This window comes from Saccostrea echinata, unplaced genomic scaffold, assembly GCF_033153115.1.
Source record: "Saccostrea echinata isolate AGI-Se365-2 ecotype Australia unplaced genomic scaffold, CSIRO_AGI_Sech_v1 ptg000002l, whole genome shotgun sequence".
Classification (NCBI taxonomy): domain Eukaryota; kingdom Metazoa; phylum Mollusca; class Bivalvia; order Ostreida; family Ostreidae; genus Saccostrea; species Saccostrea echinata.
Window position 1 is genome coordinate 562,425 of NW_026889751.1, and position 23,665 is coordinate 586,089.

General features: G+C 34.8%; 1 protein-coding gene and 1 pseudogene across 1 annotated transcript in view; both read left to right on the forward strand.

Moving 5' to 3' along the window:
* LOC133204607 (ADP-ribosylation factor-binding protein GGA1-like) overlaps positions 1-23,665 on the forward strand; it is a 261,424-nt gene that overhangs the window by 117,160 nt on the left and 120,599 nt on the right. The window lies entirely within an intron of this gene.
* LOC133202894 (prostaglandin E2 receptor EP3 subtype-like) lies at positions 1,940-22,212 on the forward strand (annotated as a pseudogene).

Below are 23,665 nucleotides of genomic sequence, written 5' to 3' on the forward strand. Positions count from 1 at the left end.
GTATGATCGTCAACTTGTGAGGCCCGTAGATCCTGTAGGGCTCACCTGGGACCCTGCACCCATACAAAGCCAACCTAGACTAGCAGATTTTGGTGCACCCTCTCTCCCTGGGGATGATTTGCAACCCCGGAGCTCAATGCCACGCACTATATCTGCCCCAGCCCCTGTAAATTTTGGAGTGTCACCAGCAATAGTTCAATCACAAGTAAATGCTTTAGACACTGGTGTGACTGTTACCAGACCCCAACCTTCATTATTGTATGCTAGTTCCACAAGCACACCTTACCATGCGCCCCCATCAGTGTACATCAGTCCTGGGGGTAGGCATGCCCAACCCCCAGTACCCGAGCACTCCCAGTCTGTGTTGTATGAAGGCGAGAGTACTCCAGCCACACTCCATGGTATGGCTATGCCCAGTGCACTGCAGCACCATAGTGTTCCTGTGTCAATGACTTGTAGTCCTGCCCATCCCAATACCCCAGCCTGCCATTTTGGAAGGGAGGGGGAGAGGATAGCACATGTTCAACCTAACTTGTATGGGGCAGCCCATCCGGGATACTATGCTAGTCAGTCAGTCCCGGCTAACCAGGCTTGCAACTTTAGTACACCAATACATTATGGCTCACCTGGTTACCAGGGCACCACACCATACCCAGGTAGGGCAGCCACTGGGGGTAAGCCCCGGTATAAGGACCTTAGGTATGATGGTAAGACCAGCTGGAAGGCATTTTTGCACAAGTTCGTTAGGTTATCTCGCAGCCAGCTATGGACAGAGGAAGAGCAGCACGACCAGTTTTGTTTTTCCCTTGAAGGGGCAGCAAGCGAATACTACATCTTGCTGTTAGAAACCAGTAGCCGGCTCCGCCTAGGTGAGATCTTGCAGAGATTTGAGAAGCGTTTTGGCTCCTCTGCCCCCGATCTCACTCATCAACTCAACTTCCAGGCTGCCAATCAGAATCCAGGAGAGTCACTTCGTCAGTGGGCAGACAGGGTGCTGACCTTGGCTACGCGAGCCTTCCCTTGTGTGCCGGACAGCCGAGGACCGAGACGCTGGCCTTTACGCGCTCAACGGGCATCCCAGGACCGTGGATGAAGCCGTGGAGCGAATGCAGTACTACCAGCACTCCCGGCTACATAGGCCTAAGACCAAGAAAGAGCTGCGTGCGGAAGGTCATCTCCGATGAGGACGCCGAACAGGACGATCCCGGGACGGTAAATGTTGCTGCTGGGGAGGAGCTGGAAGCCCTCCGGAGCAGAATGGAAAAGTTGGAACAAGCTGTTAAGCAGACAGGATCTGCCCCCCTCCCTAAACCCCAGTGGTCTGGTACCCAGCCACCCAGATTGGCAGAGCGAGACCCGAAGCCCACTGTGTGTTTTAAGTGTGGAGAGGTGGGGCATTTCCGTAGAGATTGCCCCACCCAAGCTGCTGGGAAGTTAGTAGCTACTGATGGGCCGCGGGGCGGAGCCCGGATGAAGGGACCCCTTGGTGAGAGGTATCGTAGGCCTGAGTCCCAGGAGAGGGGACCTAGGAGTGAAAGGCCTGGATCCCAGAGAGGGCCCTCCCAGGCAGTTCGATTTATGAACCCAGAGCAGTCCCCAGAGAGGACAGACTCGGAGAGTAAGGAGCAGGGGGCTAGTCAACCCCCCTCCTGTATGCGGCGCAGGCTAAGGGTCTGCTTTGAGACACCCCATTCACCAGAGCTATTCTCGGCTGAGGAGGAAGAGGCATCTTTGGACGAGGAAGTGGGGAAGCTTGTTGCCCCCCACTCCACTCCGGGATAGGACTAGGGAGTTTCAGGTCTTTGGGAGGACCAGCCCTGGTAGTTCTGATCAGGTGTCACCCCAGAATGAGGGGAAGGAGACCTGTATACAAACTGGGCAGTCACGCCAATCTCAAGGCTTTGCTGTTAGCCTGTGCGTGCCATGCCTGGAAGTGGAGATGGTGGAGGAGTCTCTATTGGATGCTGCAGTTGAGGATATCGGTGTTACACCTCTCTCCCCAAGACCAGCCCAACCTTCGAATGAGGCGGCCTATGGTCTAGTTTCTGTGGGATCACTGAGTTCTGTGGACAAAGGCCCCACCTTAGAGGTAGATATAGATGGGGTCATGAAGGACCATGTTGCGGAAGTGGGGACAACCCCATATGATTCTGGCAGTCCCTTGTCGTCTGACAGTGCGACACCAGAGAACATTGCATGTCGTTTATACAGATCAAGGCAGAGGCGTGGGCGACGCCGGAGGGTGAGTTTACCCTCCAGGGCCTGATGGTGTGACTGGTGTCACAGTTTCTCAGTAGTGAGTGGGCCTGATGACCTTGGCCCACTCGGTTATCGTTAAACAGATGTAGGATGATTGTCTTGGAATTATCCCGGACATACCACCTGGTTGAGAGTAATCCCGGACTTGTTACCTAGGATTAATCCTGGGTGAGGTTTTTGTCTGGAGCTTGCTCTGGCTCTTGTATTTCTTGGGCAGTAAGCCCGGGAGGGTGTTTACAGTGCCCCAACGTTGGAGATGGTTCCGGACCCTCTTTCCTGTGGTAGACTCCAGCCTTTCAAAGAAAACAGGGGGAGTGTAGTATCTGTGCGACTGTCCCGTGGTACGACTTACTGTCTGTATTACTTCAGACGGCGGGACAGTCGCACGGACCTCTTCTACACGTGGATGCCGAGCTGACAGGACGTGTCAGGGACAGCAGCGGAGCGGGGAGTCGGCCCGGGCCAGAACCTACGGATCTGTATATTGTATATTGGTATATAGTTGCTAATAAAGATTGTTATAAGTACTACACCCCCCGGTAGTTACTTTAACGTTATTTCGGAAAATCATGGAAAACTGAGACGATCCGCACTACCTCCCTAGGTCCCTTTCTGTTCATTAAGGTGTGTATGCGCATAGGTATAAACATGCAGACATACTATTCTTTACATCGATGTAAAATAACCGTGAACATGTAAAATAAGATGTATTATTACAGTCCGTCACAAACTGTAATGCAGTGCCTTGTGTGTATCCCCCCCCCCCCACACACACACACACAAACATTATGAAAGTTGCACACTTTTAAACATGCAATGATGTTGTTCTTTGGCACACATGTACAAACATGTTACATAATATAAGCACAGCATGTCATGATATCAAATTATAATTAGATCCCCCCCCCCCCCAAACATTATGAAAGTTGCACACTTTTAAACATGCAATGATGTTGTCCTTTAATGGCATACATGTACAAACATGTTACATAATATAAGCTCAGCATGTCATGATATCAAATTATAATTTAGATGCAGTCACACTTACAATGTACATGTATTTGTGAAGTCAAACTGCACAGTGTAAAATGTATGTGCACTGTACATACAAAAGTTTAAGAGCGGCCAATAAATTTTAATTTATACCTCTGGCAATCAAAAATATATGAATGTTAAGATTTCAGTTTTTACCGGTGCTTCATATTTTAAATTCATTCGTAGAAGTTTTATCTATCTGTATCACTAGGTTGTAAACTTGTAGAATTTCTACATTAATGAAGATAAAATATTTGAATTTTCATTCGTCTGACTACATGTACATAAAGTCAGTCTTATTTGTATATACATGTACATGTGTATTTATAAACTCTTTATATGTATAATTCTTTTATCATTGTAGCTGTCACAGAACTGGTTAAAACTGGCATTTACATCAGCCAGAACTAACAAAACAGATGCATCAATTTCTCCACTGGGTATGATCACTACTAAATCATTTCACATTAATTTTATAATATGCCAGTGTTAATTTTTTTTTTAATTTTGTATAGGTGAAAGGATTAAATGTTATCTCTAGTATATTGATATTATTTTTTTTTTACTTGAATTAAGAATAGCTACCAATTCTATTTTTGCAAATGTCATAGGTTTCAATTTTCCAGAAAAGTTTTGTATCAAAAGTTTGTTTCCAATTATTTTATGAATTTCAGAAAATATAGTATAGTATGGTTTGTTTTGCACAATGCAATGTTATTTCATTCTACAGTAGTAATCATTATGTATTTCACTCATTACATATATATTGTGTTGTAGCTACTCCCAAACAATTTGAACAATTCATTCAGGCAGCAAATGTTTGCACCAATAAAATAAAAAGGTATTCTCCCTATTAGCTATAAACCATAATACATATTCTTAGCAAGATTATTGAAATGTTTTGATAATAAAAACAGTAGAGTTAAAAATATATACATGTATATGCTTTCCATGTTAATCAATGCATTGTTTTGAGTATCACGTTTTTAAAACACCAGTGAACTTTCCATAATGGCATTTCATTTTGTTCTCAGAATTGATTTCATCCAGAAGAACTGTTTGAACTGTGGACTGTTTAAAATATTTTGCACCTGCTCAGAAATCCCTTCACAGCCTGCCTTTGAATTTGAAACGCTGTTTTTAATTAAATAAATTTTCTACATAAATAATACTTTGAATTTTTAACAGTACAATGGTGTGAAAGTTTGAAGGATGTTAAGATTTGAATATCTTTACTTGCATGTATTCTGACAGGTGCGTAGCTGCTTATACGCAAATACGCAGGTGCGTACACATCGTTTTCAAATAAAAAAAAAAAGGGGGGGGGGAGGAGAGATTTATTACAAGAGAAAAAATATCAATACCATCCAGCAAATATTTGTGTTTCAAAATATTTTATCTCATACTGTTTCGATTCAAATTCAATTTTATATTACCATGTCTTTATAAAAAAAAATTGTAATGTTTTATTTAATCATTGCCAACACCAAATAAAACATTCATTAACAACACATTGATATTTTTTTAAAGATCTTTGAGAAAATATCAACCGTTGAATGTTGTGATCCACTAGTATATGATTTGATATATAACATTATTTTTGTTAAGAATTGAAATTAATTATATTTGTTGCTGAAAGTTAAAAAAGAGTAGATGATACCAATATATCTTTTAAAAAAAAATATTCAGCCTCTACATGTACAATGAATTTGCATTGAAGTATTTAACTTTGTGTTAAAAACAATATTACTGTCTTGTACTTTCTAAAGAAAATCGAAATGGCATGATTTTGAATGAAATATTTGGTAAAACCCATGAGCTTCCAGGGACTTCCCCCCTGTGCCCTCATCAGGGCTTCGCACTCAACCCACTGGGGGTCTCAAAGCGGACCCCAGCCGTTCTCTGTGTACATTAATTTACTTCCATTCTGGCTACGCGCCTGTCTGTGTTTTTGGGCATCAACAAGATCTAAATTTCAGCATGTATATTGTGTTCATCTGTTCTTTAACAGAGTATCTGTTTCTTCAGTTGGTTACAAAGTTTTTACTATGATTATCTTGTTTGCGCCTGGATTGATAATAACTAAAAAATGAGACTAAAGCCCCCCACCCCCCACCCCCTCCCCCAATGTGATTTGTGCTACAATACCCAAATAAGTAAAACCTGATGTAAACACTGTTTAGTAATTTATTTTTAACATGTAAGGTATATGGTATCAAAGAAGCAAGAGGCAAACTGGTGATGGGGAAGGTCGAAGTGGGGGGGGGGGTTACATATGTAGAAAGGAAAACAGGTTATTAATACAGGAGTATAAGCACCCCAATCCCTTCCTACTGTTCTTAAAACTTTTAACGTAGTCTAGAATCCCTAAACAGTTGAAGGTTTGATAACTAAAAGAATCACATATGTAAAAAAAAAAAACAAAAAACAAAACAAACCTAAGTTCTGTTGGAGATATTTCTTCTGTGTGTCTACTGGGAGAGCATAAATATTTTATCATTGAAAGGGGCTGTCTATTGTTTATTACAAATGACTGAAGCATTCAATATTTTTAACCATTGGCATTTTCCAATTGATTTACATGATGGATGTTGCGGCAAAGAGCTAGGTACGTTAGCTAATGTCAACAGGCCCTGCAAAATGCTTAAAAAATAAAGTTTGCGTATCCTCACTAACAATGTATATTTATAAAGTTTATGATCCTAAGTCCTTGTATATGTAAATGTTTGGGCGGATCCAAGCCTCTTATGCTGCTATGTAATATCCAAACCTATGCCGTTTCCGGAAAACAAGCAATGTTCTTCACTTTTCACCCGGTTTTTGGGAAAATTCGATGTGGCCACACGCATCGGCCACGAAGATATTTTAACCAGAAATACTATAACATAAAAGGGATTGATTTATACAGGTTTCGTTCTGGCCGTGGGCTGTGGCCACATTGAATTTTTACAAATTCTGATATTATCAGTCGTCTGCTATACGGATCTTGACGTGAGGGGAATGGAATATTAGCTTGGTAATTTGATTATATTCGTAGAAAATAAATAACAATTGAATACATGTTAATTTTATAGAAATCTAAATGATAAAATGCATTACTTTAATAACTCATTTGTAAAAAATTCGTATCCGCGACTACCTTTTTAACTTTCGTTTTCATTCCAGGCAACAATTCGGGAACAAGCAAAACTCAGGCAAATGTACACATAAAACGTCTAAATTTCTGAAGGTCTGTTGTAAAAAGGTTTAACTGAGATGTTTTGGGGTTGTTAAGTTTATAAAAAGGCATCTTATGTTAATATTAAGGCAAAAACCTAACTTCTCCAGGTTGTACATCGAACTCTAAATATAGACGTCCTTATTGTTTACATTGACAACGTACAGTGACGCGCCAAAAGTTTTTCCCATTTTTCAGTCTTTCGTTCGATATTTTACTGTAAACAATACGTTGTTTTATCAAACATTTTGTTGACGAACGGAGGAAATGCGGTAGGTGTCAAATACGTCTTGTGTAGCGTATAAAAGAACGAAGATATACAAAACAAAGTAAAGTCACGGATTTTTTTTTATGCATACCGTTTTGATTTAGTGAAATAAAGCCCAACACAGTCCGTAGGTATTATTTGTTTAAAATTTGCGAGGTACACAAACTCTATTAAGTACCACAGAGTTATCTCCCATGCTGGGTCAATGATGCGTTTGAAAACTATATTTAGAATGAATGTGTTAAGATTTCAATTTTTAATCAAAAAGTGCAAGGGCAAGGCGACAACCCAAGAGGTAGGTTTTTATTTTAAATTCTTTATTTTACTGTATAGTTTTTAAAAAGTGATGCTCATTTCTTTGTAATTCATTTGGCAATTTAAAATTTCCGATTAAATGACGAAAAATACCCTATTTTTGAATACTGGTGTTCGTTTTCAATGAATAACTTAAATATCTCAGAAATCTGACTGAATGAGCATCAGTTTTTCGATAGGATAGATACCAAAGGACACAATGAAACATTGCACAGTTCAAATATTGTTTGCCTTGCCCTTGCACTTTTTGGTTAAATTTGACATTTCATATTTTGACCTAAAATCGGAGCTCACGTGACTGTAGAGGGTCACATGATGACAAAAAATACCGATGTGAAAAGCGATGGATAAACTCTTCATAAAGCCATTAAGATATTTCAGATAGAGTTTCATGCTAAAAAATAAGACGGTTGAATTTTAAGTGTCTTGTTTTTGGTGCCTTTTTATAGAAAATGTTGCCTTAACTGTACTGCGGACTCTTCATTAGAACAAATTTGAATTCAATTTACCTAAGGATACTTTGTGGCAAGTTTGGTTGAAATTGGCCCAGTGGTTCTTGAGAAGAAGTCGAAAATGTGAAAAGTGGACAGACGGGCAGACGGACGCCGGACAAAATGTGATCAGAAAAGCTCACTTGAGCCTTCGGCTCAGGTGAGCTAAAAAGTTATCTTTTAATTTTTTTTTGGTCATTTTTAACACGACTGCCACTTCAAGAAAAAAAGGAAAATTTGCGGTTAATTAAAATACCTTGTTACATGTATTTTTTTTGTAAAAAACATTCTGACTCTACACAAAAGTACTTCGCAGTTGATATTTAAAAAGATGCCTGAGTTTCTCATTGACAATATCTGTATAATCTTTGGCAACTAGGTCTCCCAACGATACGTTCCCTTGGGTAATTATTGTGCCTATTTTGGCAGACCTGTTTTTTATTCTTATAAGGCAGAATTTATTCAAAAACTTCCACATGAAAAGAAGTCTCTTGCTGTGGCCTTCAATTCGACATTCAGATATAATGACGACGTGTAAAACAATATTTTCGTGTTGGGCCATACAAAAATTATTTTTCTCCATAAAAGTAGATATTTTAGGTTCCAAAACCTGTAATTTTCTGAAACCTAATACTTTCTGGAATTGACCAAATTTGCACGGGTCATGCAAAAATTCTGTGTTTGTCAGTTTTCCTGTTTGTGCGTCACGGTGTCGCTTTAACTGGATTTGGGAGACCTGCATCTGCTTAAATTGGAATTTGGTAGCTGTGTCCCTGTTATGGATTGATTATACCTAGAACTGATTTTTCGCTATATTAAAATGAGATATTTAAGATCATTACCGGAAATTGCACCAACTTTACAATATAAAAATCATGTATTTTATCACGACACTGTCTTTTGTTAACGTTAACCCGATTTGATCGTCGTCTAACATTAGTACACGAATTCTGTTGATTGGGATAAACAGAGATAAATCGCTAACATCCAGCATCACTGTACAACAATGCGAACTTCTATGAGAATTTCATTTTATAAAAGATTGATATTAAATATATTTTTCCTTCAAAATATACTAGTAACAGGACAGATAGTATGGTAAGTGCTGGGGAATAATTTTAACAGTTTGCCAAGAAAAAACTGAGTAACAGTAATTTAAAAAAAAAAATTACATATCATTTCACATCCAACCATACACATAAGAATGGAGAAGTTTTAAGTCAAATAAAATCCACCTCTATAGAGTTAGTTGTAGTCATGAATGTCTTTGTTCATTGGAATTCATTCCCAAATGGCAATTACCGGTACTTATGAATTACTAATGACTACGATTTAAAACTTTTCTGGAAATCTGTGTCGCTGTTCAGTTGAAAGAAGGATGGCACATTTTATACCAGCATATGGTCGATAATTCACGAGGAATGATTTGTTTCTTCAAAATCCATAACTAGACTCGCATACTAATTATTCATAAAATTGGGTCAACGATAGTTTGCTCAATATACTATAAAATGAACCCCGGTTTTAAGGAACTATAAATGTTCCAATGAATGTAACTTAAAAACTTCTTAATATTGATTCACTGTATATCAATGTCTATGTGTATATCTATGTCTATGTGTCCCAATGTATATGTAAACATGAGAAGAACTTAATTAATATGGATATAAGGAACTATATGTCACAATTACATGTATATACTTAAGAAATTCCTTATACGAATACAAGGAACCCCGGTCATAAGAAACTATATCTATAAATCCCAATGAACTTCTTAATATGGACATTAAGAACCCCGGTTATTATGAATTATTTTACCCCTAGACTGATTTTTCACTATATAAAATTAGATCTTTAGATGTGAATAATTCCCTAAAATCGCCATGAATCACCGTATACAACGGGTAACGCGGGGAAGTCGCTAAAAAAAAGTATGGGGGAGACGTTTTCAACGTATGGGAATCTCCGCTTCGGAGTCAGGAGGGATGTAGGTCACGTCTTTTTTTCGTATTCATAAGATGTATTCTCTGAAGTTGACATTAAAAAGATGCTCGAGTTTCTGAGTGACAATATCTATGTGGTTTTTGGAGACCAGGTCTTCCAACAATCTATTGGAATTCCCATGGGTACCAAGTGCGCCCCATTATTAGCAGACCTTTTTTTGTATTAATATGAAGCGGAATTCGTCCAAAATCTTGTACGTGAAAAGAAGAAAACACTTGCCTTCAACTCGACATTTAGATATATCGACGACGTATTGTCAATTAACAATGGCTATTTCCATTCTTATGTCGATACGATATATCCTTGTGAGCTTGAGATAAAAGATACCACAGAGTCTGACACATCTGTTTCATATTTGGATATTTTACTTGAAAAAGACGTTATGGTAATCTAACAACCAAGCTTTATGATAAACGTGATGACTTTAACTTTTCAATCGTCAACTTCCCTTACTTATGCAGCAATATACCTTCATCATCTGCATACGGGGTAAATATCTCTCAGTTGATTCGATACGCAAGAGCATGCTCTACGTATGTACAATTTCTAAAACGAGGTAAATTATTGACAAACAAGTTGATGAAACAAGAATATCAGCTGTCTCGTTTAAAGTCATCATTTCGTAAGTTCTATGGTCGATACAATGACCTTGTCAGCAAGTACGATTTATCATTGAGTCAAATGCTGACTGACGTTTTTCATACAAATTGTGAGGCCATTATTTACACACTGAATTGTCGATGGATTTTACCGTTATTTCCCGATCATGACAAGGAGCACACGGCGGGTGTGACAGGTCGGCAGGGGATGCTCACTCCTCCATGGCACCTGATTCCACCTCTGATGTTTGGAGGTCCGTGTTTGCTCTGCTCCTATTTTGTATTGTTTGATGGACTTTCGAGCCTGAATACTGCTCGTTATCTTCATATATTTCATTCACAAAAAAGAAAGAAAGAAAAAACATCCAACGGAAGACAGCGATAGTTAATTATTGTCTCGGTCATAAGTCCGGCTATCATATACGTCTAGTATTCTCAAAACTTCGAAAATGTTTAAAGATTTTATATTAACGGCGATCGAGTGGTCCAAACATGCCTAATTTGGACAATCTACGGCTTGCATAGGGCTTCAGACAGTTAAAACAACGAAAGGAAACGGTTCTCTTTAATGCGGCGATTAAAACTTTACCAGACTTTGAAAATTAATAATTGGGACATTTTCTTTTCAGATAGTAATTGTTAAGTAAAAAGGGGAGTTGTCTTTTTTCTTTTTTTTTTGTGTGTGGATATGTTTTTTTTGTGTGTGTGTCGATATGTGTCGTTTTATTTTTTTTTTGTATGCATGTACTTGTTGCGTCTGGAGGGTTATATTTGTACTCATGTATCCTCAAATCAGATGTCCAAATACTCACCCAAAATTGTTTTTTTTTCCCTCTTTCTTCTGAATTAAACAATGAGCATTAAGATGATGTCCTTCAATTGCAGAGGGCTAGGTTCTATAGAGAAAAGAAAAGATGTATTGAACCTCCTTAAACAAAAGCAATATTCAATCTATTTCTTACAAGATACATGTACACATTTTACTGTAAAAGCTTATGAACAAATAAGAGCTTTTTGGGGATTCAACGTTTTTTTTCTCCCGGAAAATCTGATGCCAGAGGCACAGCAATACTCCTAAATAATAATTTCGAACATAATGTTAAAAGTGAATTGAGAGATGAGGAGGAAAACTATATTATACTTGATGTGTGTAACAAATATGATTTTTTTACTTATTAACATATATGGTCCAAACAAGGACTGTCCAGTTTTTTTTCAATCTATTTCTGATATCATTTCAAATTTTGATGGTGAATTTGTTATCACTGCTGGTGACCTTAATCTTGTTCAGGACCCAAATCTAGACTATTACAATAATAATGAAGTCAACAATAAAAAATCTAGAGATGTTGTTTTAAACATAAAGGAAGCAAACAATCTTACAGATCCCTGGAGGGCGAAATATGAGACACTTCGAAGGCATATATGGTTTAAAAATAATCCAATAAAAAAGCTAGACTAGATTTTTTCTTAATATCAAATGAATTAATGGCTTTTGTAGAAAAAGTTAATATGAGTCCCGGCTACAAATCAGACCTTTGTATTGTTGAGCTGTTTATATCTTTTTTAAATTTTGTAAAAGGGAAAGAATGTTGGAAATTTAACAGTTCCTTGCTTACTTATAAGAAATATATAGAGCTTGTAAAGGACATAATTATTATACTCATAAAACAATATATGGCTTCTCCATACAATCCTATTGCTATTAATGATATAGAAAATGAAATTCTTTCTTTCCAAATTGACGACGAACAATTATTTGAGGTATTACTATAAAGCATAAGAGGGGTACAATTAGTTATTGTTCAAGAAAGAAAAAAGAAAAGAAAATAAAAAAAATTCGAAGAAGAAATATCTCAGTTAGAATGTAATAGAAACACTGATAATTCACCCGAAATTATAGAAACGTTGTAACGTACATTCAAAAAGTATACGAAAAGAATACATTAAAGGTCTGTTTGTGAGAACGAAAGCTAAGTGGATAGAAGAAGGGGATAAGCTGTAAGTATTTTTGAAGTTTGGAAAAAAGAAATTTTATAAACAAAACAGTAACAAAACTAGTTCAAGATAGTGGTAATATAATAACAGAACAACCTGAAATTTTAACAGAAATTGAAACCTTTTATAAAAATCTATATGCGTGTTATAATGATAAACTACAAGATATTGACCTGAAAAGCATTTTAAACATGGAATATGTTAAAATATTAAATAAAGAAACGTGGTATCAATTAGGTGTAATAACTTTAATTGTCTGATCCGCGAATGGCGCATTTTTCTTCACTTTGCATTTATTGTGAAAAAATATGTTTACTTCAAGACGCAGTAATGTTTTTAGATGGTTCAGAAAAAAGCCCAAAAAGTGCCTTAGATCTTCTTTTCGATTTTCAAAATTTTCAGGACTTAAACCAAATTTTCTAATACAAAAGCTTTATGGATAGGTATTGAAATATAGGATTTCAGTGGACAGTAGAACCATTTACAGTCCTGGGCATTACATACACTGCTGACCTAAAAAATATGGAACAGCTAAATTTTGAGAAATGTTTTCAAAACATTAAAAAGAAAAAAATATCATGGTCAAAAGAAATATATTTCCATTAGGGAAAGTTACAGTAATAAAGAGTTTATTTTTATCAAATCTTACACATTTGTTGACTGTTCTCCCAAAGCCAGACAAAAAGTCGATAAAAAAATTGGAAAAACATTTTGATAAATTTATTTGGAACAATAAAATAGAAAAACATCTCAAGAAAAATAATGCAACTTTCCAAAGAGAATGGTAGTCTTTAATGGCCAATATTGACTGTTTTATTAAATCTTTAAAATTAACTTGGATCAGAAGATTACTATTTACAAAGTCTAGTTGGATCCCACTGTTCACTGAAATAACAAAATGTAATATTGTAAACCTGTCCCATTTGGGGCTAGAATATTCAAAAGTTAAAGCAAAGAATACACAAAATAGCTTTTGGAAAGAAGTACTGTATGTATTTTCAGAATTTTTAAGTCTTATAACATGTAACTCGAACCAAGGAGATATTCTGTTGGAACCTCTGTGGTATAATAATAAAATTATGACTCAAAATAAGTATGTTTTTAAGGCCATTGTATGAAAAGGGATTTATTGTAGTTGGTGATTTATTTGATACTAATGGTAATTTTATGTGCTTTGATGATCTTGTTAAAGAATTTTCTTTAAAAGTCCCTTTTACTTTATACGAAGGCATAAAAAGTGCAATTTTGCATTCTTGGTCAAATGTTAGAAATATTAGTATAAATTCTGTCACAAGACCTTATCAGCCAAAATTTGTGGAAATCATCAATAAAGATAAAAAAGGTTTTAAAACAATTTATGATACATATTTGTCATGACATGTATATACTTCACCAAAATGTGAATCAAAATGGGCTAAGAACTGCAGTTACAGCAGGAATTTAATTGGAAGTTGATTCATAAAAGATATTATTCAATAACAAAAAGGTACCGTTCACGGTAGCTCAGTCGGTAGAGCGCTCGCTCCGTGATCGGGAGGTCGTGATTTCGAATCTCGGCCGCGACAGACCTAAGTCGATAAAAAATAGGTAGCAACTGTTCCTTCGCCATGCGCTCGGCACTTTGAAGTGAAAGTTGCGGGTCCTTCGGATGAGACCTTAAAAACCGAGTACCCGTGTCACGGCATGCGTTGGCACGATAAAGATCCCTCACTGCTCAATGGCCCTGAGTGCCGAGTAAAGGTCAAAATTTGAAGCCCTTCACCGGTATATGGTGACGTCTCTATATGAGTGAAAAATTCTCGAATGGGACGTAAAACAATATACAATAAATCAATCAATCAATAACAAAAGGCACAAGGCTTTTATGGTTTAATTTAGAATCATACATAGGATTCTTGGAACAAATAAGTATTTGTTTTTGTCTAAAATGAGAGAAAATAATCTATGTTCTTTATGTCAGCAAAATGTTGAATCAATTGTACATATTTTCTTTCATTGTCCTTAAGTTAACCCATTGTGGTCTCTTTTAGAAGATTGGATATTTAAAAAAAAAACTGGCAAAAATAATAAATTCTGATGTATGCACAGTTAAACTTGGTTCTTCTAAAGAAGACTCAATTATTAATCTTATATTGCTACTTATTAATCAGTACATTTTTCCACAATCAAGAAAAACCAAAATATAACTATCCAAAATATCATTAAATACTTATATGTGTATTATAACTTTGAAGAAAAATTGTATAAAGTTAACAATGAACTTCATGTGTATAAAAAAAAGATGGATTAACTGGAACCAGATATTTGAAAACATAAACATATAGATAAATTAATGTCATCTATATTATTATTTTAGTATATGTTGTGTACTCATATTTTTTGGTATTTCATGCTATGGTGTGTCTGCGTATGTGTATGTATGTTTGTTTATGTCTAAAGTCAATAAAAAAAAGGGGGGGTGCTTCTTGGAAAAAACACAGCATTGGGGAGGCACACAATTGTACATCATTTCAATTTCGACTTTTCTTTCGCTGTATGCTTTCTTGAATAATTATTACTTATTTTGATTATTTTATATATTTTTATAATTATGCATATATAAAAATCAATATAAGCAATATGTAGAAGTAAAACACTGTACCAAATGATCTTTACTGTGAAGTTGTGAATTTGTAATCAATAGAAACTTTGTCAGAATGTTTTTGAAAACCACGCCATAAGTAACATACTGTATATTTGTGTTTAAATCAGTACAGTATGATATGTCACTTAACTTATACATCGCGAAATTCAGTCATGGTTTGACCACCATTCCTAGGTCATTAGCGGGAATCGCAAAGGACAAGATAGGCTAAGCCCCTTTTATGGCTCCTGGTTTGGGATGTTTCTTAGAAGGGCGCAATAGTTCATAATAAAAAAAAAACTGTTGACATCCCTGTTACAAAATGAATAGTGATTTTTTGTCAATTACTGATTTTTTTCATTTTCATTAAAATTTTCATCAATTTTAGAGCACATTTTGTTTCAGAGAACATACAGAGCACAAGCTTACCTACCCACCAAACATATAGAGCACAAGCTTGCCTACCCACCAAACATATAGAGCAAAGCTTGCCTATCCACCAAACTTGTGTATTTCATGCACCAGTATTAGATACATCTTGAGATCCGTTCACGATTCGTTTTCTTTATGGAATTTTTGATTGATCGACGTTATCTTCGAATTTTACATGGTGTACATGTATAATAAAATTCCATTTCGGACATTTTGCACTTACGCTGAAATTTTTTAAATGTTTTCCTCGTATTTTTTATTTAAAGTAAACGTACATGTAAAATGTACCTTTAATTCAAAATATGATTGAAGTCGCTCGGCTAAAATTAATATAAAACTTTATAACCGAGAACTAGATATCAAGTCGTTCTAAGGTATTGAATTCATCTCAGTCAATCGGAAGCTAGACCTTCCAATTTAATTAGATCAGTCAGAAAACAACACCTTCTTAAGACTGATAAAGACACAGCTTTATAAGCTGGCATGGGGAATATTTTGATTTCTCTTCAACTAATCAGAAAGTAACAGAGAAATCGCTGAAATCTTATTGGTCTGAAAAGTAACACGCCTACCTTCAAATATGTAAAAGAAAAGTTCTACAAAATATGTAAAAGAAAAGTTCTACAAAATTTTACAAATTAGTTGGCATACTTAAATATTATATGACAACAGGCAAATTACAAGAGCTCGTGATTACTAGAGAATATAATGATGGCTTAGCTTTGCATTAAAGATATTTTCGATCTTATTTAAAGAATATATTTTCCTCGGCATCATTTAATGAAGATATAAAGTAAAACTATGAAAAACATCAAAAGGCACACCATTGATCATGATAGTTACTACATTATTACTACATGATCAATATGTCACATGTTTCCAGCTGACAAAGCTTATAACAATATAGTTTTTCTTTGTAATGCTCATTATTACAGCGACATTTTAGAGGAATTAGTTTTAATTTCAGTTTAATCCAGCTTTTACTCACAGTTCCCTTTCAAACATGAAAATCTTGAAAATCATGTTTCAGTTTTAAATATTTTTAACTTTTCCAAGTGTACTTGTTTTATCGTACATAGATACATTAATGTTACATGCAAGGGCAGGTGTGATCATTCGAGAAGGGATGTTTATTCCTTTGTGGCACCTGATTACCCCTTTGATATTTTTAGGGGTCGATCCTTGTTTACTCTGCTTTCTAATTCAGTCATTTAGTTAGGCTTTTGTGCATGATTACCATTCGTTATCCTCACATTATTTTCTTACAAAGTCCATTAAGTGCTCAACCAAACAAGTATCTTCATTCCTCTAAAAATAATAATTGTTTTGAAGGAGAAATTTTAGTCCTAGCGTGCTACAACATATTTATGAAGTGGTGTAATTCAAATGTGGATTCTCCAAAAATCCAAATAACTTTTAGAAAGTTTGAAAATACAACTTCTTAAATATCAGTAACATCAAAATGTATGAATTTTCAACGCTTTATACAATCATTCCTCACAATAAAAAAAATCAGTAACATCAAAATGTATGAATTTTCAACGCTTTATACAATCATTCCTCACAATTAATCAGAGGCGACTTTTTGACAATATTATCAATTGCTTCTTCAATAAAAATGGAACTCGGTAATTTTCATATCTTGTGATTGGTTATTTACAAAATAACTTTGATAAAAATCTTTCAGATTCTACACAAGTTCTCTAAAGTTGATAATAAAAGATGTCGGATTTCCTCATTTACAATATCTATGTAGTCTTTGGCGACCGGGTCTTCCATCAATCTGTTTTCACCACTTGTGCTCCTTTTTTGATTGATTTGTTTTCATATTCTTTCAAAGCAGAAGTTATACTTACGTTAGCATACCATAATTCTATACGTCACAAAAATAGTGTTAGATTGAAATTTTGCATTAACTGACTGATTATTATTTGTTTATTAGCAATAAATGGCAATTTAAATAGAAAATTTTACTGGCTATGTTCGACATAAAATTCTTAAGTGAATATTTTATCACTGTACTATATATTTCATGAAGAGGTGATTTAGAATTTATCTTTGTTAAAATAAGGAGATTTACAGTAAAATGTCAGATAGACATCGAAGTGTTGATCAAAAGTCAAGATGAGCGTAGCTTTGGGACACAAATTGGTCATTAAGGAAGAATCATTGATAATTTTCACTTAGAATTAAACATAAGCAAGGAACGAAATGTACACAGTTCACCACCTAAAAATATTCAAGGAAACAATCAAATCATGAACAGTAATCATGTACAAAAGTCAAATAAAACAATACAAACTGAGAGCAGAGCAACGGACCTCTGAAAACATCAGAGGTGGGATCAAATGCCGCGGAGGAATAAGGATCCCCTGACAACTGTTCACACCCACCGAGAGCCTTTCTTCTTGATTGTTTAAAAGGAGTAATACTTTTACTCAGTAGGGAAATTATCGCCTAACGATTTATATCAAAAACGTCAGTCAACATTATTTTTAAAAAGTCGGATTTATTCAAAAACTTCTGTTTGAAAAGAAGTCTCTTGATGTTACCTTCCATTTCAATTCGAAAGTTAGGTATGTCGACGACGTTTTATTAATTAGCAGTATTCAGTTTCATTCATACATTGATTCGATACATTTCACTGAATCGATATAAAAGACACCACAGATTCTGACACATCTACAATGAAGCGCATTGAAGTGGTAAAATTTTCAGTTTGAATGGAATGTTTTGGGCTTTCTTTTGAACGTTGATTGTTACAAAATGACAGGCTCATTTCTTTAGAAAGGAAAAAAGCGGTGAAATGGTTCATTCGAATGCCTGTGAAACAGGTATTCTATTAATACAATAGCCAATCAAATTGACAGTCTACATCAACTCCGAGTAAACACGTGTTCGACTGAAACATGTGTTGTGGTACCTCCATTAAACGATAAATTCAAAATTATGAGGGATCTTTATCGTTTATTCATAATTATGTACACATATCCGTTGCAATACTTGTTTTATAGAAACGGGAATTCTCTAACTCTCTTCCCTAACTTCATAAAATCTCCATTTTAGTACTAGAGTAACTCATGTTGCTACACGAAGAGAGTGAGGTATCTAAAGCATTACGACGAATATTTCTTTCTCATTTCAAAAGAAATGGGCGTGACATTATGTAAAAATTGACGTTCGATGGGGAAGATGCAAACTATCCATTCAGACGAAAAAATTTACCACTTCAATGCGCTTCATTGTATTTCATATTTTGATTTTATGCTAGAAAATGGCACCGATGGCAAACTAACAACTTAAGGTACATCAGTCCTGAAATATGTTATATGAAGGATATTTTGAGAAGTATATTTTACATAAGTACTCATATAGCATGACTCAAAATCGGAAAGAAAACGAGGGGTCAGTGTGCCTTTTACTGAGCTACGGTACAATTAACTTGACCTTTTTGCACTTAAATTGTAACTCTTTGGTTAATCACTTTAATCTTTATCATACTTTATCAGATGTAATTATGACAATAAATATGATCTTATTTTACGTAAAATAGTTTCAATAATATTTATCATTGAACAAATCATGCAAATTGATGCACATAAATTATTGTGTGACCTTTTTGCACTAAAAAGTATCATATTTGGGGTATAAAAAAATCTAAGTAAGCAATAAAATATTTTCTTGTATCAAACTTTTTATGACTTAAGTGCATATTGATTGGAAGTATCGTGTTGTTTAAAATAATGAAAGAAAAAGTTGGAGTTTTGAGATATTGGTCAAAATGTGCGATTTTCGTACAAAAAACGTTATAAATTTTATCTTGACTTCTTTAATATATCTTCATTTTTTGGCAAAGTTTGTTGAGTGAATGTGTAAAATTTGTTCTAAAACTATAAATTGGGAACTATATTTAATATTCCTAGGATATCATAACGGAAAATATTCTCTAAGTAAAAATATGCGGGGCTAAAGTTCCAAGATATTAAATTTGACAAATGTGTAGATTTGAAGAATTTTCTTCTAAATATCCTTCCACCTCAAGAAATAGTCCCTCATAAATCTTGTTTCTTTATGAATTTGTGAGCATTTTTTTAACTGAATGTTGAATAATTTGCATTGTTTAATTTAAATATGTTATAAAAATTGAATTGTAATAAAAAGTTTTGAAGTTCAAGGTTCTGACTGAAATTTTCTAAAAAGCTGACGAGTGACATACCTTCAGCTTATCAAGTGGACGTCAATAATTCATTATCCACAATAGATATATAATTGAGGTTAATTTGATAATAAACAAAGAAGCGGAATATGATGAATAATTAGAAAGACGTCAGACAGGTTCATACGAACAAACTACAAAAAACACCATTGTTAATTATTAAATGAAAGTCACATTTACAGGATATGACTACTTAAATCACTGACAGCTCTTATTGTTACAGCTTGTGAAAAAAATCAGCAATAAAGCATCCAGCGGAGGGGGAGGGGGGTTTAAAATGATATGATTTAATATGTGAGAGAGAGCTTCAAAGTCTTTTTTATTAAAATATTTTGGATTTCCAACGTTTCGGCTTAAGCATCACTGAAGAGACATAATTTGTCGAAATGTGCATCTGGTGCATAAAAATTGTTACCGTATATGTTTTACATTATGGCCCCTGGGTCGAGGCCTCTGCTGGTGGACTGTTAGTCCGTGAAGGTCTCTGCAGCCAAGTAGCCAAGTACTTCGGTACTAGCTTGAACATACGGATATATATTTAAATGCTGTGGTAAAATTTAAAAATTTATTTTAAAATTAAGGATTATCTCCCTCGAGCATAGCTCTGATCCTTCGACGTATTTGGCTCCAATCTTTGGCGCCCCTTTTTTCAGCTCTTCAAAGTCTTTTTTATTTAAATATTTTGGAGTTCCAACGTTTCGGCTTGAGCATCACTTGACATAATTTGTCGAAATGTGCATTTGGTGCATCAAAATTGGCACGTATATGATTTACACAGAACGATCTATCTATTATTTTGTAGGGTGTATGTGTCTGTGTGTGTGTGTTTTGATATATAGTGTAAGAGTTGAATTGTTTCAATGACAAACAAGTAAATTTGATGCAAAGCATCAAAATGACCGCAAACAAAATTAAGCATTAAATTATGAAATTGTTTGATCCACTCCTCTGTTTCCCTAAACTGCGCGTCCAACAAGTCGGTGACGTCATACACGATCTGTTAGTACAGCAAGATCATACTCGGTGAATACAGGGGCGGTATTTATTATGTAAAAACAGGTCATAATCAGTATGTGATGAAATATTTTGAGAAATGGGGAACACAAAAATCATTCTTGCGTTGCTGATGACGGAAATCTTATGTAGGTATATCTTATTTCGCTTATTTAGCTTGCGCGTGACGTCATAGTTGGTTTTTCCCGTACTCGAGAAATGTAAACATGACACGGTTTTGTCATGCTTATGCCTTCTTTCACGATGTCCTGTGCAATATTGAGGTCAGCTTCACCATTCGAAATTTTTACAGTTAATCAATAATACGAAGGACTTGCATTTCAAGGTAAATTTAAAAATATTGAATGATAGAATTTTTTGTAAATTACGTTTTATGTTGTTTAGGTTGTCTTAAAAAGTACGTAATTTTCCCTATCCAGATGCAGATTGATAGAAGAAATTTGCTTTTTTGAATTTTAAACCCAATTCATACTCTGAAATATTTTAAAAGATACATGTCCACTTACATATTTTTTATAAATGCTTAAAAAATCCCATTGTGGACAGAGTAATGAGCCCAGAAACATGGAGAATTAAAACTCCACTTAGATACTGTAGGACATAGTATTTGTCAACCAATATCTCGAAAATAAGGTCAGAAACCTAATGATATTTCTGCTTTAAGATATGTGAGACATACTTAATTAGAAATATACAAAATATAAAAATAATTGAATGACAAGTATTTTTTCAGCTCAAGGTCCTTCTTCCCCTTAAGTCAACATAATTATCTAATAAGAAAATGAAAGTAAAATTTTCAAAATAAAACAGCATTTAAGACTTAGTTTAAGGTAAGTTTTGTAATTTATTTACTAATTATTTAACGAAATGGAAAATTCCCCTTAGTATAAGGACTTTCTTACGTTTGTTACGACAGGAAACTTTTGCTCACCACAAAATTCCCGGTGCAACAGCAGGCGGCATATATATATATATATATATATATATATATATATATATATATATATATATATATATATATATATATATATATATATATATATATATATATATATATATATATATCTTTCCACTTCATCGCACATCATTCCAGTAGGATTAGGAGACAACAAGCTGAAGATATAGCGATCGAACTGAAATCAGCTTTGATGGACAAAAATCTTACAATATCTACACCGGGACCGGAATGGCCATCCGCGGCTCCTGCAGCACTTTTACTAGTTTTTGGAGTAACGGGAAATGTATTGGCCTTGATTATTCTCTGTTGTTCTTCTAAACATCACAAATGGCGACCCTTCTATCGCTTCGTTTGTGGACTTGCCATCACAGATGGAGGTGGCGTATTGCTTTCCTACTCTATAGCTATGGTTCGTTATGGCACCGAATTCAAATTTAACTATCCACAGCCGTTGTGTTACTATATGACATTTATTTTTATGTTTACTATTTTGGGTTCGGCACTAATTGCTTGTGTAATGTCTCTCGACCGTTTTATTGCAATTCTGTATCCCCACTTTTATAACTCCCAAACAAAAAACACCAGATAGTCGGAACGATAGTCGGAATTTGGATTTTCACTGCATTTTTATCAAGTCTCCATTTGATAGTTGGTCTTAAAAGTCTCAGTTTTTTCCCAGGTTCTTGGTGTTTTCTGGACTTTGTAGAAGATGGTACATCAAATAGGATCCTCGCTTTATTTCTACAAAAATGTTACAAATTAGTTGGCATACTTAAATATTAAATTACAAGAGCTCATGATTACTATAGAACATAATGAAGACTTAGCTTTGCATTAAAGATATTTTCTGTCTTATTTAAAGAATATATTTTCCTCGGCATCATTTAAGGGAGTATGGTACTGACAAGTCCTAATTTCAGAGTAATTAAAACTCTAAAACATCCACATAAAATGAAAGAAGTACCTTTATATATTTCATAAAATATTATAAGAAAAGGTTCTAGTGAGTAAATCAAAAATTATGACGCACTAAAATAAGGGGGGTAACTCTGTATGATAAAGTGATATTTTTATAACCAATTTTTAAAAAATTGAGAACAACAATAAAAACAACATAAAAATATTTTTTTGAAAACGATGTCATCCACAATATTGAAATTTTAATTTCAAAACAAAATAGTGCAAGAAAAAAGCCAAAAAGACAAATTAATTTTGATTCATTTATATCATGACAATTTATTGGGAAAATGGGTTCATGTATATGTACAACGTATTTTTTAATAATGAAAGAATAATTAAAAGTTTGATATCTTGTGCTATATTAATAGTGATTTGCTTGCTTTACAAATTGCTAATAAAAAATTATAATGTTAGTGTGTAGTTTTGGAGTAATGTGCTCCCGAATTTCCTGACCCGAATTTCCTCTGCTCAAAAAGCTGTTATAAAATGTTAAAATAATGAGATTGCAATTTATTTACTTGCTTATAGTTTCTAACTCTCCTGATTTTGTCGTTTTAAACTCAAATTTTTATTATAGTTATTATTTTTCTCTTGTGACACGGCGGGCAATGCTTTTCACCAGATTTTTGCCGAACAATCCGAAAATCTTCCGATTTCCCGGTTTGGTTTTGTACATTATCGTGTACATGTCACTTCCAGTTTGCAACTCGTATACAAAATGCCGAATCGGAATCAAAGTTGAAAGTAGACTTGGAGGAGGTGTTTACAATTATCTATGAATTGTTTTGAACAAAAACAAAAATAGAATTTGAAACTCCGGCTTGTAATTTCTAACGTTTTAGTGGAACGGATGAAATAAAGTGAATTGACGAAGACAGAATGCTCGAGGCTTATTGTACATTCGTTCTATGTCTCCATGTTTAATTTTAATTAATAATAAATTTGTCTTGAATGAATATTTTCCATCTTGAGCAATATTGAAAGATTAGATATGATTCAGTAACTATTAACTAACCAGCTATTAAACCGAGGTCCGTAGAATGCGGGGGGGGGGGAGGGGGGGGGTCTGAGTAAAGTATATTGTTGTAAATTTTTCCTTAGATGCTAGTCTCCAATGTCGAGCACTAGCAAATTCCAGGATTTGGATAGTGAAATTAGGTGTTTTTTTTATATTTGCTTGTCAGATTTTTGAGAAATATTGCCCCCTTTTTTGGTCTTTTTTTCCTTTATCAGATTTTTTTTGGGAAGTTGTCTCCCCCCCCCCTTTTTTTTTGAA